General features: G+C 36.5%; 1 pseudogene across 1 annotated transcript in view; it reads right to left on the bottom strand.

Annotated features, from left to right (window-relative positions):
* Window positions 1-15,061, bottom strand: part of LOC149245985 (F-box/kelch-repeat protein At1g16250-like) — a 72,665-nt pseudogene extending 57,604 nt beyond the window's left edge. Inside the window, exon 1 of the transcript XR_016265550.1 lies at window positions 14,840-15,061. The product of XR_016265550.1 is annotated as an F-box/kelch-repeat protein At1g16250-like (transcript). The remainder of the gene's footprint in view (window positions 1-14,839) is intronic.
* Window positions 15,062-15,499: the final 438 nt, after the last annotated feature.

Below are 15,499 nucleotides of genomic sequence, written 5' to 3'. Positions count from 1 at the left end.
AGTCAAAAAGAAGTCAAAATATCGTTAGTAAGCAAGAAGGAGGAGGATGAAAAAGACAACATCTCAATGCCTATTCCGCTCATCACAAGAAGAAAGGAACCTTCAAGAAGTTCGAAGGACCAAAGAAGAAAGTTGACATATCCAAGATTGAATATTACAATTGTCACAAGATGGGTCACTACAAAAGCCATTGTCCAGAAAATCCAAGTAATAAGAAGAGAGAAAGGGAACATTTGAATGTTGCTGATGAAGGACCACCAAAGAAGAACAAGATGGAAGAATCTGAAGTCAAAAACTTATTTGCTAGGGATTCTTAGGGACACTATCCCTTGCATATCCTTCTATTCTAATTTTTGAATTGTTTTCCTTTATGTTTTGATCTCTAGAATTTCTAGGTCTAACAGGTCATGTTAGAACACCTTTTATTTTGATAAAGTTCTAGGTATCCCTCAAGATTGGATTAAAAGGGAGCCCTCACCATTTTATCAAAGATAAGTATCTTACTCCTTGTCTTTTATGTTTGGTTTCCCTCTCTTATCAATATGTGTTTGTATTGTATAACCTTTTCTTTATATTTTCCTTGGTCAGGAGAGCCTACAGAATACACACAAGTTGTGGAGGAAACTCCAGAGGATAAACTTGAAGCATGAAAGAAGTTATGTTGCAAAGGAAGCCATTCAAGAATTGATGTCATACAAGGTTTGTTAAGGAACAACTTGAGGTATGTCTTAAACTATAAACTTTGTTATAAAGTTCTCTTCATAAATGGTATGTTCATTCTATTTAAATTTTATTTACATTACTGACATCGTTATGTCTAGGGTTTTGAATCACAAAGATTCTTGTTAAGGTGATTAATCATTAGATTGAATCTACCCTCGTTAATTATCATTTTGTGAAATCCTAAAAGGTTCATTGTAAAAACCCTAACCTAAGGGTATGTCGATGTTAATATTGAAACCCTAGTCTACTTAGGGTTGTTGATGGATTCTAGAATTCCTATTCTTTTGATGTTTTGGAATTGTATTGAAACCCTAGATATTTAGGGTTTGGTAATTTAGGGTTTATGAACTAAACATGTATAATATCTATAACAAGGTCCTATGCATGAATCCCTAGGTATTTGTTCGTCTATCTAATCAAAACCCTAGCCTGAACAAAATTGTTATATGTCTAACTCTGATATATTGATATTGGGGTGTATTGCTAGTGCATGAAATCCTAGATATCTATTTGCAAGTATGCTAACCTAATTATTGATGCTCATAGATTGTGAATTTTGGGTTTGTAACAAAGCCCTAGTAATTGATATTCTAGGATATAATAATATTGTTTTTTGATATGATTTAGTTTTGATAATAAAATCTATGGTTTGCAAACAAACCCTAGTAGAGTCTAACATTGTTGAAACCTTAGATGCATGGTAGGATTGTTACTAACTACTGATATCTAAGGCTTTGTGTCTCGAAGATGGAATCTAGGGTTTGCAATAAATCATGGTAGAGTTTATCATCTATCTTTGAAAATAATATTGAGGCCCTAGATATAATGAGACTGATATCTTGATTGAATTGCTTTAAGTTTTGATGATGTAGTCTAGAAGTTGAGTATGTAACTTTTGTTGATTATAAACCTAACTAAGTTTAGGTATTTGATGTCTAAAGTATTTGATTATTTTGATGCTTCCATTATATTGACATAAATTTGATATAGTTAACTTCATGCCTCTGTATATGTATTTGGTTGTACTTGTTGTTGAAGATTTGCAGGTACATAATCTTCAAGATATTCATAAGTTGAAGATGATAATGATGAGCATGAAGATGATCAAGATAACCTTGTTGTAAAAAGGAATGAAGCCATGATAGGTTCTCCGATGTTGATCTCCCCAAGTTAAGAGGAAGCATGGTTAGTAGAAAAGAGTACATCTCCCCAATTAAGAGGGAGGGCATATTACGATAGTCATGATACCTTGAAGAAGAAATTGGAGAATGAATGAAAGTACTACAATGTATTGAGGATGTCTTGATGTTGCTGAAGAAATGAAAGAAGAAAAGCTTCCGACTAGTTGCATATGAATAACTTGATATAAGTGGCATCAGGATGATTGAGGACCCCGAAGGTTTGTGTTTACTTATATATGTATATTTGAAAGTTTATTGTTGATTGGGGTTTGTGTTTGAACAGGTAAATATCTCCATAAAGAAGGATGAATGCTCGAGAAGCATGCTTGGATAAAGGGATATATCTAGTTTATTAGGGAGAGATGAAGCATATAATGGGGTCAACCTATGTGTTGATGTCTAGATCCCGAAGAGGGAGGGTGTCATTGGTCTTGGAGTTTTGACCTTAGATACGCACCTAGCTCCCTGGGTTGATGGGTAGTTAGTAAGCCTAATGGTACCTAGACTCGCTGAAAGCTCTAGTCCATCTTAGTCCCACCCGAATAGAAAGAAAACTGAGAGGGGTAATTTTTGGTGGTGTTCTTCTTCCATTACTATGGTGATGATTTTTTTTTATTTTGTGCTTAATATTCTACTGGTAATAATTTAATTGTTATTTCCATTTGCTATTGTAGATTTATTGTGTATAGTTTATCTTGCATTGGTATTTGGCCTAGAGAAATACTCTAGATCTGGACATCCTAGTGGGTTTTCGGTTGAACCCTTAGAACTTCCTTTTCATTGTTTTCTCTAACCACTTATGGATCTAACAATCTATTTTGGAATTGTGTAGAAATTATTTTATTAAATCAAAACTCAAACGTTGGGGGACGTTTTCAGTTAAACCAGCCAACTCTTAGGCATAGAAGTGGAAGAACCTACTTTATTCTCTTTTAAAGACTTGTATAAAGAAGAATTTTGCAAGGGTTTCTTGGCCATGGCTTGTGAAAACTATTCCCTTCAATATTTATCTCTCTTCTAATGTGCTTTACTGAATAGATCTGTTATTTTTAATAGCTTATTTTTGCTTTCTAAGGGGCGAAGATCAAGATCAAGATCAACTCTTGTAAATTTTGTAAATAATTTTGTGTATTTTTTGCAACCCTCTTGTGTGTGTGTGTGTGTGTAGAGAGAGAGAGAGAGATTTCTTGGATTTTCTCTTTTCTTTCTTGCAAATCTAGCTGAAGAGGAAGGTTTTTATCTTTGGATTTCTCCATAAATATAATTTTTGCAGGTGGATGCTCTGAAAACTAAGGAAAATATTTTTTGGAAGCTAAAATCTACCTTACTCATGGATAAAACCCTTGATTTTCGCAGATCTACCTTCAAATCCTAAACGCATAGGGTCTGAAAGGCCATTTCAAGTCTAGTTTTGCAAAGATCTATCATTGGAAGCCTATCAATTCAGGATCGAATTCCTTCGGAGGTCATTTACATTTGGAGCCTATATCTCTAAGCCGCAAGCTTATGAGAGGCCTTTTCTTTTTCTTGGGCATAAATCCCTCAAGAGTTTGAACAAATTAAATTTTTCCAAGGAGAAATTCAAATCGATTTATCACTTGAGGCTAGGAAAGTTTCAGATTTAATATTTTTGGAAACTGTCTACATTTTGTGATTTATTTTCCCTTTAGCTGCATACACAAAATATTTTCGTCCTTTTCCTTGAGCGAAGAGTTGTGGAAAGTTCAACAAAAATTTTGAGTGTTATCCTCGTTCAATTTGAAGAAATCAAGCATTTTGAGGCTTGAGACCTTAAAATTTAATTTTGAGGCTTCCACCTCCTAGCCGCAAGATTTTTCCTTCATCTAATGCACAAATTTCTTCTCCCTTGGAAGTCAAAGAGCTTAAGCGAAAATCTTTGGAAGGGGAAATCGAAAATTTTTGGACGTTTGACAAATTAAAATTTGCATTCCTACCTCTTAGCCACAAGCATAAGAGGGTTTTACATTAAACCCTTGCATTTTTCCTCTTGGAGTTTGAACAATTAAATTGTTTGAAAGAAATTTATTTGGAGGAAAATCGATTCATATCTTTGGAGTTAAATTATTTATTGAGGAATACTTCATTTGTAAATTATTACTACAACCTTTGTGAAATTCCTCACATAAGGAAAGGGTCTTAACCTTCAAGGTTCTATTTCATTTGTAAGCCCTTCTTAAGAATTTTAAAACCCTCACATTTGCCTAAGAGGGTTATCTTTGTAATCTTAATAAAATATTTTTTCCTTGGGGGAGCTTGGGACCTTTTCCCCATGGTATCCCATCTCCAATTTTGGTACGAGGGTCTCTATTTGATCACTAACTTACTTAGTAATTAGATCTCATTACTAACTTGTTCATTTTGCACTTAATAGTTCGTAACATCTAATTTGTTAGTTTTAAATCTCATACCTTGAAGTCACTAGCTATTTTATTAGATTTGCATTTCAATAATTAGATCTAATTTGCTAATTGGTATCTCCATTGGAATTGTTTGATTTCGTCACAGATCCAATTCGCATTTGCTTCATTGATTAATTTTTCATTTGCTTCACTAGTAATTGGCATAATGTAATAAATTGTACTTAAAGTGCTAGTTGCTAGTTAAATCATATAAGTGAAATGGTACTTGCTATTGGTGAATTTTAATACATTTCACTTTTGAAGCATTTCACTCTAAGTGTTAATCTCATTAAAGCATTTGTTTAGATCTCATTCCTAATTTGCATTTTGGATCTAGTTTGCGTCTTTTAAAATTTACCTCCAAGCATAAGCTTGGTTGATAGAAATTTTAGGATACTTCCCTAACTTTCATTCAATTTGATAAATTTGAGTTTGGAGCAAAGGTTAAAACACGTGACCTCACAGTTCTCTTGTGATCGAGCCCTTGTAGGAACGAAGGCACATGGATTGTCTTGAAATCTAGGCAAGTATTGTTAATCACAGATTCAGCACCTCCTCATCCTAGCCTTCTTGCAATTCACCTCAATCCTTACCAAGTTTTGAGAAATTGAGGGGAAGTCTCACCATAGATTAGGCATATAATTAAAATTTACCAAGACCACTTTATCTCACACACTCACATAACATTGTCTCATCTTGCATTTGTTCATTGTACAAGTTGAATTGTAAGCATTTCATTTTACGTGTAAGCATTGTTTCCTATTGCTCTTATACTGTCATCTTAATTACATGCTCATTGTCCTTTAATAGCATTTTATTCGCATTGGAGCATTTCTCTTAATTTCGCAAGTATAGGTTCTATTTATCTTGCAAGTCTTTCTATCGCTCATATCTCAATATTGTACCTCATCTCTTGTCTTGCAGGATTGCCTATCTTGTAACTTGAAGCATCATTTCCTTATTTTGCAACTATTGTAACTTTATTTTTTTTCATTATCTAAAGGCACTGATCTCTCATATTTTATCTTGCTAGGTATCTTGTTGATTCCATTAGATTTCTCTCAATAATATTTACATGCTCAATAATATTCATACTTGCTAAATCAATCATTAATCTATAATCAAGTTACATTGAATGGTAATTTCCTTGCCCTTTATCTCCTAGAGCTTGTGGTCTTCAACAAGTTTTTCTTTTATCATCATCTTTAGGGACCACCCCCCTTAGCTTAGCTAGGAGAGAGCTTACGGAAAGAGTTGTGAATAGGTGACAACCCCTTATCCGAGCGTTGTGCTTTAAAGACCACACCTGGTGGGGTTGAGGACTTTGCCCACATTGAGGTGTGCATCTTAGGCGACAACACTTCCCACGCACTTGGGATGGGAGGACGCCTAGGGAAACATTTCCCCAGTGTGGGGGATGCGTCTTCCCAAAAGGGATGCTTTTGGGTGCACCCCTTGAAAAGGGGGATGCCCAGATGCACCCCTTTTGAGTTTCAAGAATTTATGTGTGTGGAAGCCTAATATTCAAGCCTATGGCCCTACTATTGCTAGGTAATTCATGGTAAGCCAAATTCTTAAATTAAAGTGACATTCTCCTTTATCTTTTATTTTCATCATTTTACTTAAATTTTTAACATTACCATGAAATGACTCGGGATGTTTGAGAGTGGTTTCAACCTCGTTGGATTTCATATAGAGAAAGTAGACTTTAGACCTCACTCAAAACCCAACAGACTTAACAGTTTTTCAGGACCGAGTGGATTGCAATGTTTCCATTGGATTTTGTCATGTATGAGGGTAAGGAAATGGTATTTAATCAAGAGCACCAAGCCCTCTATGTACCTTGATGTTAGTGGCATTGGTTATCAAACTCCTCTATAATTACCCTACTAAAAGTGTACCAATCACTTAAACAAAATCTTGACTTGACATGCTATTGTTATTGTTTTTTCTATCTTATTTTAATGCTTAGAGGGAGTTACTGGTGACGAAAATCCCGATATAGGTAACGATTTTGATGATATGTAGGTATTTCTTGTAGCATGATTTGTTTTGGATGTTAGAGGCCATCTAGAGCCTGTTATGTATTTCCGATTCAGAGATGGATTGCACTTGATGTTATTTTGGTCATTTGCACCCTTACATGTTATATAAATGAGAACTTTTTCTTATTTGTGTATAAATGGTTTGGATTCATATGGATGCATGTGAATATATTATATATATGTTTTTCTTTAAAATTTGAATATTTTATGTGTTTTTGGTCAGCAAGTATTTTGGTCCAGTTTTTTTACCAGGTTTGGTCTGGTTTCGACCAGTTCTCGATTCAGAGGGTTTTTTAGTTTGATCATCAGTTCGATTCCGATAACATTGGTATCAACTATAGTCTATTTCACTCAAGTACTAATTTGATTCTAGAATGATTAATGATGAATATGGGTCAATTTATTTCATTATTGACTCTCGTGGTGTACGGATCAATGATGAGTATAAATGATGTATGTACCAATATGAACGATGAATATGGATCTGTGTATTTCGTTATTTAATTCAATTATGTATGGATCAATATGTTTATGCTTTCATTATTGAATATGAATGTGAATTTTGTGTGTGTGTGTGTGTGCACACCATCGCCTCCACGTCCCCCTTAAACTTCCCTAAAATGTGATGGTACTCCCACACGTCCCCCCTGTGCACCTTCCCGCACCCGCGTCTCCCCATCCCGGAGTCTTGGTGGAACATTGCCTTTTTCTAGGTGAGGAGTTGCGTTGCACTTGCCAATACGGCTACAACACTAGTCACATACTCCTTAAAACCGTTCTCCAAGATTAATGGGATTTTGGATTTCCATATGCTAAGATTGGATGCTCCCTCTAAATTCACCTAACCCTATAAACCAACTGAAGCCATTTCTCTGAATTTCTCATAATAAAATAAGCAATCTCCAAGTAAATCTAGAACAACTTGGACTGGATTTTACAAACCCTCGATTTCCTCTCCTTCACCCTACACTAAGCTACTCAAATAATCTTCTACGCTTCAAATCTGCACTGATACCATGTGAAAATTCCCAAATCTAGCTTTGAACTGGACTTGTTGCAGTTATCTAGTTATTATTCTCCTATCTTTTAAATATTATTTGTCTCAGCAAAAATTTACTACAAATAATGAATAAAAACACTACCACAATATTCACCAATTATAGAATTTAAAAGGAACTGAGAAAACCACACATAAAATAAACATCGAGATTTTTGGAGGAATGTCCCTAGAAATAACCCAATGTGGGGAAAACCAGTTCTGCAGACGAGGGTTTTATCATTTCTTCAGCAAATCTGAAATTGAAAATTACATAAACTTCTTGCCATAAAATGGCAAAGCTCTAGCACAATTGATCTTCACTGACCAAATCAATCTGGAAAATCCAAGATCTTCCTCTGCAAATGAACTTGGCCTCACACTAGGAATTCGCACTTCCTCCTTGTGCTCGCACTAACCAACTGGAAACGCAAATTGTCCTTCCCAGCAACTCACACTGCCTCCAATAAATCGATCCTGCAAGTTATACTAGCTCCAAAAACTCGCACGAGCCACTCACACTGCCTCTAGCAATTTTCTCTAGCAACTCGCACTAGCAAAGTCGGCCTCCCTCTGTAGAAATAATTCGACCTCCTTTTGTTTCTCTGAAGTGGAAATCACTGTGAAGAAATTTGTCCAGCAAATCTTTCCTAAATCATTGTTGAAACCCTCGCTAGTGTCAACCACACGCTATCATTGCACCTCAACTCAATCGAATAATCTCCAAAATGCCCATCAACTTCCTCTTATAATTCTCATTGAGAATTCAAAGGCCAAGATCTAATCCCGATTGATGGCAAAGATCATCTTAACTCCATCAAACATCTTTTCTAGTAGTCACTAGAGAGAAATCAACTTGACTCAATTAATACTAATTAATTAACCTTTTACCCTAAGTTAGACATAGGAAAATAATTAAAAACTGGTTAATAATCTAATTAAAGACATTTTCCCTTAGAAACAATTACTGGGCTTGGAGATGATTAATTTTCTTGTGCTCTTAGCCTCATTGACACCTACTGAGACTAGAACACCTGTCCGAGCTACAAAAACTAACAATGGGTCCATAGTGTCTATTAATGGAATCAAATACGCACACTACCATTTCACATTTGTGTTTGTAACTTTGTTTATGTATCATTGGGCTGATATTTGTGTTTCATGGGCTCGTAGGGGTTATTATAGGTTGTATTAAATTATGGTTTCGCTAGACAACATAATGTTAGAAGTATGAAACTTATTGTGAATATAAGCATTAGCCTTAAGATGACAACAAATATAGTTATGTCTACTAGAGCTACAACTGAACCAAAAAAATGGAATTGCCTATATACATATGAATTGTCCCACTCATACAATTAATAATGTGACTTGTGTTATTTGTATGATCGCCTTTAGGTAGGTAAGGACAATCCATTGAAAATGAAGAATAATAAAAGGTATTTTGCTGAATAAAAGTGCTCTTCAACTTATCCTGAACTAACTCTTACACGTCAACAACATTCAATAAACCATGTAAAAGGTAAAGATTCAACCATTTAAGTTTCAAAGATGAGCCCGCTGGTACAAACACGAACATTTACAATAAGAGTTGTTATGAATAAAAGTTAGAAAAAGACCATCAATTGAGAAGGAAAAACAAGAAAAGGACCAGCTGGTTAAAACATAAACATTTACGTCGATGGCATGTCAGTTTGGTAAGTGCTCATTGACCTTGGGGTAGAATAATCCTGAATTTCATGAAGTTACTTTCTTTGATTAAAAGATTCTTTATGTAACTGTCATATCCCCTTGAGGATTATTTTATTTAGGGAAACTATTCATATTCTTGAACAACCTTCGTTTCAAAGTTCATCCTTGGCACCATGTAAAAATGGACCTGTACCATTTTATAGAATGAGGCAATGCTCAAGGGGATTTGACAGTTTCTGTTGGAATTTCTAAGTCTAACTGTTAGAAACCCTTCATGTACTTTTCTGATTTATTTTTGCCTACTTGTTCTGATTAATTAACAAGTTATTTACCATGTAAATACTAAAAATAAATACAAGTACATGTTCAACACATTACAAATCATCAATTGAAGGAAACAAAACAAGCACACAAGTGACGCCGTTGTTTTTTGACCAATGTCCCCTGAAAAACCCAATGCGGGAAAACCGATGCAGCTATCTGATGGTTTTAATTATTAAGCAGTTTCAAAATACAATCTGGGTACCAAAACTGGCTCACCCAACAGAGAATAATCTCGAAAGTAGTACCTCTTAGTCGGAGACAGATGTTCCGGCTGAAACCCTAAATAAACACTCTGACAGCTCCTAGCTCCAATCTACCCCACGAAAACCCCAACATCAGCCTCTAGGGACTGTGTCAGCCCTTTCTGGCCCAGCGTCTGCCCAGCGTCACCCTAGCTCGCCCTGCGTCAGCCTCTAGAGGCACTACGTCAGCCCTTAGAGCCTTTGCGTCACCCACGCTGGCTCTCTGAGGCACTGCGCAACTCCTACTTGCCTCTGTGTGAGCCCTAGCTGGCTCTGCGCCCCTCTCTCCCGGCTTCTGGGCTGATCCTACTAGTACTATCTCTGTCTCTCTACTTCTGTATTCACTGCCCCTCAGCTGCAATTCTGATCACTCTTTCGACTTCCTCAGCAAACGCTGCCCCAAAAAATCAAAATCTTGATCAACTTGGTGTATTCTCCAACTGACCCTCAAGCCTCCTCTTATACTTTTTATGTTGGTTCTTCAACGGCTAAAGATTATATTTGGCTTGATCCATGTCATTTAGAACCTTCTAACCCGGTTTTATATTAATACCCATTAATATTTTATTTTTCTTAAATTTGGACATAGAAACTCCATTAAAAATATTAATTGTTTTAATATCTCCTTAACTGAGTAGAATCTGCGCAAACCATTTTTGGGTCTTGGAGATCTCATGTGCTTTAGCCTCTACACCAATTTTCATGGCTAGAGCACATCCAATGCTACCCCAAATCAACAGTGTCCAACCTTTTGAACAAATTTATTATTGAAAGAGTCACCCACAAAATGTGATGACTACAAGTACAAACCTCTATTTGTGACTCCAAGTGTTGAGCTCTAGTACAATCAAGTCATTTTGTGTCTTCACATCTTAATACAATTAAATTTGAACTCACAAAATAAAGCCTACCTTCACATCTAATATCAATTGTCACTCAGTAAACTGCCAACTTCCTAAAACTCAAAATAAGATGGCAAGGCCCTAACCTGAAGACCACGTATTGATCAGAGCCATCCTTGAGAGCGATGAACAGTTGTCAACCCTATATAGTGCTCAAAGGAATAAAAGGGAAACCTGGGAGAATTGTGATGATCACTTTCTCCCAACATGAGCTCATTTTACATCATAGATATATCATAACAACCAGGCCAATATATAGCAACAGGTCTCTTGTCAATGGCCTGGATATGACAAGCCATAGCTGATGCTAAACAGACAGATCCAAAGGTAATGACTGCATAGAAAGAGTGAACTTGACTTTAGAGTTTGTTCGCAACCTTGAGCCTGATGTAACAAAAAATAAATTATATTCATTCTCCTAGTCCACCACAGATTAAACCAGGTCATCAGCTGAAACAAAATAAGCTGGATGTGAAAACTTCCCATTTCAAATAGGCAACAATCTAAAGGCAGATGAAACAGTGCAGCACTAGTGAAGATAAACATCTTCATGCCTCGAGTAAAGGCTTATATGATCAATTTTACGGTTGTGATAATATAGTGTAAAGAAATTAGTCTCAACTACAAAATATTCTGTTGAATGCTTATGCAACGAATTCCTTGCAAGAGAAAAATGACCTTTAAAGTTCTTGCATAGAATGCAAGGCATGTGTTAATTATATTTTTTCAACAGGCCCACCATGAAAGACCATTTTGCTGCAATTTATTGATGAAAGCCACTAGGAGGTTCCCTAGATTTGAACAGAATCACCCAGCTTCTTGACCAGAATTATAATCATAGTTACCCAGTTTGAAAAGTTCGGGAACACTGCAGGTTCAAAAAAGTTCAGGTGGGGACAGGTTCATACATATGGAACATTACACTTAAAAATAAACTGTAAATATATTGCTTAGAAATTCAAAATATCACAGAAAGATACTTTGTTTTGTGAATATAAAAGAATTATTTTTATATATTCACTTGTAAAGGTGACATCCAGCACAATCCAAGAATAGGGATTGACAGACTATTCATTATCCCCTTCACAGATATGAGTCCGGGAAACAAACAGGAGACTGATGAGCCTCAGTTTATTTTCTACTTAACATACCAGCCAAAGGACAACCTGGAGTCCCATTGCTACCAGAAACCAAAAACTGACTTTTAAAGTTTCTTAATACCAGTCTTGCTGGCTTAGATACACATAAAATACCTTGACCTTTAGGATTGATGTTAACAGAGAGAACAGATAGGCCAATAACAGACCGCAGTGGAGACAGGTTCAAAAATACGGAGCAGTACACTTGAAAATAAACTGTAAACACATTGCTTAGAAGTTTAAAATATCTCAAAAATATACCCTTTTTATTTTGGTAAAATAAACATAGAAAAAAAATCATCTTTGTATATTCACCTGTAGAGGTGATATCGAGTACAAAGCAAGGATAGGGATTTACACATTATTCATTATCCCCATCACAGATATGAGTCCAGGAAACAGACAGGAGACTGATAAGCCTCTGTTCAGTTTCCATTTAACAAACCAGCCAAGGATAACCTGGAGGCCCAGGGGATAACATAGACACAAAAATCTTGACCTTTAGGATTGATATTAACAGAGAGAATAGATAGGTTCAGAACGGACTGACGTGCAAACTTATCTGGAGGTAGGTGAGGCAGTTGATAGACAATTGAGGATCAACTTTTCCTCTCGAGCCTTTCTCCATGTGAAGAGCAGAGAAGTGCCATCAAAGATAGTCTTCACTGGTAGTCCCGCCATCATTTGAAGTGATAGCTTTCAGATCTGCCAGGTCCCCAGATATTTATTTTATCCACGACTCACAAATTTCTTGATCAGTCAAAATCCTATGAAACCTGCTGTTGATGAGAATGGCTTCATTTTGGACACTGACTTCCAATTTTCTGAGATTCACTCGTTCATATTTTCAGAATTCTTCTTGACAAGTTTGTTTAGGTCTGTTCCCTTTAAGATCCAGGTTCTGCAGGACTAGCATCATTTACGATTTAGAGCATCTTCTCCTTCATTGGTTCCAAGCCATCTTCTACGGTGTCCTTGTTTTGTCCTGACAGGAATTCAATAGCTTCTAACCCAGGGCCAACTTCTCCCAGCTACTACTCTGTTTTCGTCCTGCTGGTTAAGTGTGATTACAGGTGGGTTGTCTTCTTTCCCTCCTTAAGCTCTGTGTTCTCTCTTCCATAGTTCTCCTTATAATTGACTTCAAGGCAAGCAGAAAGATAATGGGACCAGGCGAATGTCTGCTATTGGGAAGATAGTCTAGTTTGCCAGCCTGGGTAGATGAATGCATAATGCAAATACATGGGGTGGCAAGGTACTCCTCCTGCCCATAAAAGTGACACAACCTTCCATTCTAGAGGTGTGGAAGGGAGGGAGAGTGGGATGGGGGTAATGTAAAGGGGTAAGGTTTATAATATCACAGAAAACGCAAAAACATACACAAAAGTGGGTTATTTTATTTTAAATTTTGCCATTTTTGGTGTGGAATGTTCAGAGGTTCAGTTTGGCCAAATTTTGGATTTTGGATATGGCCAAACCTGAGCCAGGCCCGGCCGCAGCTGGTAACTATGATTACAATTATAGGAAATGTTGGAAAACCAGGCCTCTATATACAAATAAAACCAGGGCAATTGAAGAACAAAGGAACTAAACTTACCCAAAAACCAATTTTATTGCATTGATACCTCAACAAAATAAGTGGCAATACAAAGGATGCCCTCGCCATTGTAGCAAAACAGCCAAGACTGTCCATGGCATACGTGACTCATCAAACACAAATATAAAATACCACAAATTTTAGGCATTATATGGAAACCATGCTTGGGAATATTCCTCCATTTTAAACAAATAAACGCTTTAAAAAAATAAGGAAAGTTTCAACAATCATGGTTGCCAGAAACATGGCAGCCCTGCCTCATTTCTGGGATAAACTGCCCAGAAACAGGATCGCAACAGAAATGGCCATTCTAGAGAGGGCTATCCCATTTTCCACCAGTGAAAATACAATTCCTGTTTCAGGCCTGTTAAGGCCCACAACGTTAACTGTCTTCCTCTTTGCCGAGGCCTAAGCGTTTCTCGTTTAGTAGAACCACGCAATGGGTCAGGCTTTAGTTGCTTATTAAAGATCTGAGAATTTCAGTAGTTGGGAATTATTTCAGATGAGAAATTTCTTCCAAATCCATCACATAGGTAGACAACTGTGGTTCATCATCAGGGGAGAAAAATAATGTGGATGTTGAAAAAAATAATGGGGATGTTAACTACGAGGATCAATAATCACCGACAAACTGATGCGCAAGGATTTGGTTTTATTATTTTCGAAGTTCTTTGAATGAGCACAATATGGTGCCAATATTATCGACATTGCCTCTACGCAGTATTAAGCAAAGATAGCCATCTGTATGTGTTCTATTAGACTAAGACTATTGGATATTATATGATTCATTTTTAATAAATTTCTTTAACTTTAGCTGTGGGCCAACAAAACTCTCAGATTCGACGAGAGTAACTATACTTTTTTGTATGGTCATAGATCCATAATCTTGGATCTAATAAGTGAAATGAAGAATCCAAAAAAAAACCCGGCATAAACCTCTGTGTTTAGAAGGTCATTTCTTCCACTTGCACTGCTGAGTGCACCTTGCTTCTCACGGTTCAAAAATTAAATAATCCTTAAATGTGTATCTTCCACCTGCAATGTAGAGTGCACCTTGCTATTCTCGGTGAAAAAAACAAATTATCCTTGCATATGTCTCATGTCTTGGGCCCTCGTAGAACCTGAAACCCCATACCTTGGAGCGAAAACTTCAAAACCTCTCTTGTCAGCGAAACCGGCGACCCACATATTTTGGTTCGCCCCATCTCTCATCTCATTTACAGTTTCATGTAATATAGTAGCAATTAAAGTTATAGTTAGGCTTATGATCTTGGTCATATTGTATATTGTTTACTAGGCAATGGCAACTTCAAGACAGATAAAACCTAAACATCATTCTCCGTGCCCTAAAATTCTGAGTCGAAAAATATTGCCCACCCAGAATAACGAACAAAAATCAAGATATTAAGGTTATGTAATTAGGATGCTATTAGTATGGGCTGGTCTGCTACTGGGTACATTAGCATTGTAACTCATGGAAATAGAGGGCATCTGAGTCTTTTCAGAGAGATTGAAAGTAAAAATAATATGAAGAATCTTACCCGGATGAACTGGTGTCCTGGTCCCCCATTAACGTATTGATTTTGTACGTTCTTCGTAATCCCTGGACGGACCAATCGAATAATCCTCCGGTTTCCTCTGTGATTTTTTTATCTCTTTGGACTCCGGGTATAATTGGGAAGATCTGGCATTTTCAAGCGAAAGGTGTATGGTATTATGACACGAATAACTCAGCTCGAATTTTTATAGTATCGCCGCTTGTGCTCTTAACGAACTGCACCACTGGAGGCAATGTGCTGGCACGTGGAAAAGCGTCGTGCTTAATATACTTTTGTAATCATTTTTCATTTTGGCGGAAGCAGGCATTTTTTCATCGGAGTTCAGCTATTTAAATAATATTAGAAAAATGGATAACCATTGGCTCAAGATAGCCATGGAAAAAGGATTAGATAATAAGAAGAAAATTTGGATTAAGCAAAACAAAAAGTCGTCGAGTGAATGGAATATTGCATAAATGTCCTAGACTAATGAAGAAATAAAAAAAATTGTGATGGAAAAATTTAGCATTGTCATGTGGACCTATCACAAAGGGCGTAAAAAAGCATACTAGATTAAAGAGTTCAATTCAACTTGTGACTATGGTGAGAAAACATATTTAGGAGTAGTTATTAAGGAAAAGCAAGGGTGCTAATGGCACATTT

Source organism: Pinus tabuliformis, chromosome 7, assembly GCF_031772625.1.
Source record: "Pinus tabuliformis cultivar Carrire ecotype Pingquan chromosome 7, CPIR1, whole genome shotgun sequence".
NCBI lineage: Eukaryota > Viridiplantae > Streptophyta > Pinopsida > Pinales > Pinaceae > Pinus > Pinus tabuliformis.
The sequence above is the reverse complement of the archived record's forward strand: the minus strand, read 5'-3'. Positions and strand labels throughout refer to the sequence as shown.